This window comes from Dioscorea cayenensis, unplaced genomic scaffold (assembly GCF_009730915.1).
Source record: "Dioscorea cayenensis subsp. rotundata cultivar TDr96_F1 unplaced genomic scaffold, TDr96_F1_v2_PseudoChromosome.rev07_lg8_w22 25.fasta BLBR01001928.1, whole genome shotgun sequence".
Lineage (NCBI taxonomy): Eukaryota > Viridiplantae > Streptophyta > Magnoliopsida > Dioscoreales > Dioscoreaceae > Dioscorea > Dioscorea cayenensis.
In genome coordinates this window covers 94,754-100,385 of record NW_024088319.1, presented here as the reverse complement: position 1 = coordinate 100,385, position 5,632 = coordinate 94,754, and positions in this window count along the sequence as shown.

Here is a 5,632-nt window from a genome sequence, read left to right as displayed (position 1 = left end):
CCAATACCTCTTAAAATCCTAGCCGCCGTCCTCTCTCAAGTTGGGGAAAAGATGGAGAAAAGAATTCTGAAATCGGGGCTATCTGCCATAAATAGGGCTGGAATCAGGCATCCACACGCCCCTGTGGATTGTCCACACTGGCCTGTAGAAATTCCACACGGGCGTGGATAATGTCCATATGCCCGTGTGGATTCTCTGAACTTCACTTTTTCGGTCGGCTGTGAAAAGAACCTGCTACAGTAACGGCCCAAAACACTCCTGAATCCATGTTTTCATCGAGATAACGTAAACGGGCACAAGTTTACATCGTAGATTGCCTTGCTTCTTCAATAAACGGCTTCATTGGTGAAGATCTTGCTATCAATGCACAAGTCGGGATACTGGAATGTGACTGCCTTTGTGCCCCTCCAAATCATTGTGCTAACTTGAATACAAGGAGGTTGGCACACATTCTTGCATCTTGAACCCGACTTATGACTTCGCGTTTGAACCTTCTCAAGATTTCCTCCAAATAGTGTGTTCACGACCTACATTGGCTTCTTTCTTTAATATTCGGCTTCACAACCCTATACTCATGAAAGTAAGATAAATGCACACATATTAGCGCTAAAACCTGATAAAAGTAATGCTCATCAAAAGGAAAGAATACTTCGCATTCTTATCATACAAGCACTTATCAGGCTACCTTATACAGTGTATGTGGCAACTACCTATTTATTTTGGTACTAAGTCTAAGTGAGTTAATAACTTGTAGGACCAAATAAGACATTAAATAAAGATTGATTTCGAGTTCAGGTGGATCAGTCATTATTTAAACTCCTTCCAATTGAAACCCTCTTCCTAGATGTAGACCTAACCTTTTGGTTCAGGTGAGAGGCCCCTAGTCACAATTAAGCCCTAGGTGCTAAGAATGCACGCCCTCATACACTAACCCTAGAACTATAGGGAAAATGGCACAAATTTTGGATACAAAAGACCTCAAAATTTACAACAAACAATACCAAGGAAGTCCATGCATCAAGATTTATACTTTGGGACAAGAATTTGAAGAAAAAGACAATTTGCTCTCGATGCTATAATAACCCCGAAATTCCAAGCATAATGTTTACTCAAGATTCCAACAAATTTAGGAAACAAAAAAGGGAATCATACTCTAACAACATTCTACACAACAACAAAAAGATAGTGCAAGAATCAAAGCTCAAACATGCTCATTTACCCCAAGCACTAGGTTCATCTAGCGAGGATGAAGAAAACAAGAGAAAACATGAAAGAATGGGGTGTTTACCTTGCTAGCTTCAAGAGAAAAGGAGAAAGAAAGATGGAGCTTTGATCTATCAAGGACAGAAACATCATCCAAGGTCTCTTTCTTCTCCAAGAGAAAAGCAAAAACTAATGAAAGGAAAAGCATGACTTTGAAAAGACAAGAAGCATGTCCTTGAAAAAGACAAGTATGGCCTCTCATTTTAGGGCCTTCACGGGCACTTCGAAAAGCTCCTCCTACACAAGATACACAAGAAAAATAAATTGAACATGATGGTCAAGTAAAAAGGAGTCGAAATACCACAGATATATTGTGCCATAATGTTGCACAATCCTACTAGCATGTAAGGACGTGTCCACAATCAAATCAACTCAATCCAAAGGTCAAGAATTAAAATAAGTCTCAATTTAGTAAAAGACTAGTACTAGAATTTCAATGCAACTAACTAGAAAACAAACAAGGGGATGTCAGAATGATTTATACCAAAATAAAAAAAAATGAACATCCCCTACGGAAACACTAGAGAACTAAACATAATATAGTAAAACTTCTATAAAATAATACTCTTGGGACCAAGTATAATTATTATTTTATAGAGGTTATTTATTTATTGATAAATGAATATTTATTAATTTAGAGAAAAATTTTATATTTTATATAATCAAGTAGGAGTAACAAAGTCTGAAAAAAAATTAACATATTAAATGCTAATAATGTTATTAATATAGCTTGGAACATTGATGTACAAATAACTATTACAAATTGTTTTCCATATCAAAAGAATGAATGACATTTTAGCAAGTTAGTGAAAGGAAGGCATTTATGGTTTATGAAAAAGTTGTTTCTAGTCTGTCATATAGACATGAAATGGATATTAAGTAGATTTTGAACTATCCTAGTAAATATGATATTGTGATAGAGTCACCTACATATGAAGAGATTATTTAAAGGGCAATGGATGCGGTAGTTAATAACGATCAAGACCCAAATAATAGCTATATTTATCAAATATTTATTTAAACGAAGAATTTCTAGCAATAGAAGCTTTGAACACAAGAAAATATATAAATATGGTGTATATTTTGCAAAAGTTTAAAGATGAGACTGAGTTTAGTTCATAGACAAAGACTAAACATATGAGTTTAGATGCATACTTTAGAAAAGAGTAAAATTTAAAAATTGAATTAGTTTAAAAAAACTTCAATGTCATGAATTTTGTATGGTATTTTTCTAGTATTCAATAAGTTATTAATTTACATTTTCTTTGGGCCCGAAAGAGTTTAAAAAAAAACCTATTATCTTATGCATTTAGCGAAATTATTAATTTAGCATATTGGACCAAGTTAGGACTTGAAGCAAATATTATTTAATCGAGATTATTAATTTATTAAATATTCATTAATTGAGGTTTTTATTATATAGTCAATGAAAATAAAGCTATTAGAAAAGGTCTTAACTCTTTATATAGAATAGGAGCCAGATGGGCATGCTAAACCTTAAACTTTAGCCTTGAGAGTGGAGTTGCTAATACAATCCTTCAATTAATATTAGCCCTCTTATATTCCATAAAAACCATGAACAATATACTTGGACAATCCTCAATCTAGATGAAAGATTAGATTTACTGAATGCTAAGGTATCAAGATGAATGCATATTTCTCAGATGATTTGGAAAATGAAAAAAGTTCTACTTAAACATTAAATGCTCACCAATAAACAACCATTACCGAGTCATAGTAATTTTAAAGGTGCCTACCATGGGATTACACATGAGCAAAACTTTTCCTCTTAACACCTTGAACAACTAAATAATATAAGGTTTTAGGCATGAAATATCATGATCAAACATTAGATGCACAACACTGATGAGTCTCCTGCAAGTGTAAGTGGTTGTCAAGTAATACCCTGTGTGTAACATAGGGGTCATATTCCATGGGCCCAAGGATCTACCCTTACTTCCCTTTCACCTATTGTCTAATCAAAAAGTTCGAGTTTGAGTGTTGAAAACAACTAAAACAACTTAAATGGAGCTAAGCAAAAATATCAAGGCACTGGAAGATGGAATGGAAGTATCAATGGAGAAAATGGTCATGGATGCGGATTTTCTCGAGGCTACTAAAGCTACAAGGATGCTGAGGTTAAAATAGCAATGGTGGTTTGGACCAAGAGATTCCTAAATTAGGTTAACCCCGAATCCCTTGGTGATTAACCCCTAATCCCATACGCATGTTAACCAGAATCCCTTCTAGGTCAACTCCTTCTATGATTGCACTAGGGTTAGGGAAATCTCTAATTAGGGTCAAACACAATATCTAGGTTCAAACCTGATTGTTGGAGGGGTACCAAATACCTGAATCCCTCAATATATTAGGACATGAAATCCCTTCCAAACTATGTGGATCTAATACAAAGGCGGCGGTGCATCCAGAGCATCTAGCGCATCCAGGTACAGTAAAAAAATGAATCACAGAGTTCTTGTGCAATCCAAGACAATCAAGTGCATATAGAATGAACCACAAACCACACGAATTACATTAAATAAATACTAAAGCATTCAAACAAGCAAGTTTATTCCAAGGTTTATTGGCGTCCGGTGACCTTGGGATTTAGTTGTCTAAAATTACGCTTTTGTAATTGAGATTAAAAGAGTTGTGGAAATCCAAAATCACATAAATCTCTAACCTAGGACAATTGATGACTAGTGCCCTAGAGGAGAAAACTATTTGCAATGCCTCACACCACATATGAATGATTGGAGTTCTAAGGATTCCAAATAATAAACCCTATTCTGAGAAATACATCAAACCTTTTGGTCCAAGCAAAAGATCCCTAATCCCATACAAGGTCCCAGCAGAGAGGATGTTCTTAACGTGTCACATCACATATGATTGCTAAGAGCTCGTGAAAAATGGAGGTAGAATAAATCAAGCCGAAGGGGAAACGGGACGCTTCGCTACCTCTCAACTCACTCTCTTGACTCTCTTCAATCTTAGCAAATCTAATCCTAGCTGTGGTGGTCACTCATCACTAAAATGATTAGGTTTAGTTCTCAACCCTAGTGTCACTCTAAGGAAAAATAATCAACAAGCACACAAGATTGAAACTCAACTTAAATTCTCAATTAAAGGAAAAGAAATAAAAGTCAATAAAACAATAAATCCGAGGGTTTACATGTCCAAGTAACCACCAAGCGGTTTAGCTCTCCATGGAGCAATACAATGTCAAAATAGAATACGAATGAAAGTAAATGCAATCTATAAGAATAACCCTTCTAATACATGCTAATAGTCTCCAAGGATGGCCCCTTCTTCTCTAAGGACCCCTCCATCAAGCCTACAACACACCTCTCTGAAATGATGTTATCGGCAGCTAGGGATGGCAACGGGTAGGGTATGGGTAGGGTATGTCAAAACCCTTACCCATAACCGTATCCATAACCAATTCCCTTACCAGTACTCTCTTTGAGAAAAAAATCATACCCTTACCCTTACCCGCAAGGTACCAACTTACCCGTTATTCAAATTACCAAATTAAATTTAAATAATAATAATAATAATAATAATAATAATAATAATAATAATAATAATAATGAAAAATTCATAATCCATTACAATACAATATTTGTAAATTAATTGATTATTTTATATATCCAATTGATTTTTTATTAGCATTTTATTTTCCAGGATGTTTTTATAATTCATAGAATAAATTATTATAACATTATTTTTTTAATTTAATTATGATTCTAAATATAAATCCAATATTCAAATTTGATAATATTATGCTCTATCAAATATAAATATAAAAATTAAATAAAATTTAAAATAATATATTAAGAGAAAATTTAAAATATTATTTTCAAATTAATCACCATGATAATGGATCTTCGGTAAATTGTGGGTAAATGTTTAGGTTAATAAAAAAAATTATATATATGAGGGTATTGGTATGGGTATGGGTAGGGTAGGGGCATACCCTTACCTGACTAGTACCCGCTCAAAAAATAACTAGTAATGCCCATACCCATACCTATACTCAGTCAAAGAGGGAAATACCCTCTTTGACCGAGTACGAGTACAGGTATACTCATAGGGTAGGGTACATATTGCCATCTCTTTCGGCAGCTCCCCCAATAGCTATTGATAACTGCTTGAAAGTGCATATTTTCCATATTATTTACACTGCATTTAGTATGAGATTTTACATGTTTAGCACCAAATTAGTACGAAATTTTATTCTTTTGTTCGCCATGGGTTTTTATTCTGTTTTAGGGCCAAAGAAGCAAATTCGGGGGTGTTTCGAAGCAAAATGGACTAAGTAGCAGAATCAGAGCCTCACCATAGCTCACAATGGTGGTGATGACATCTC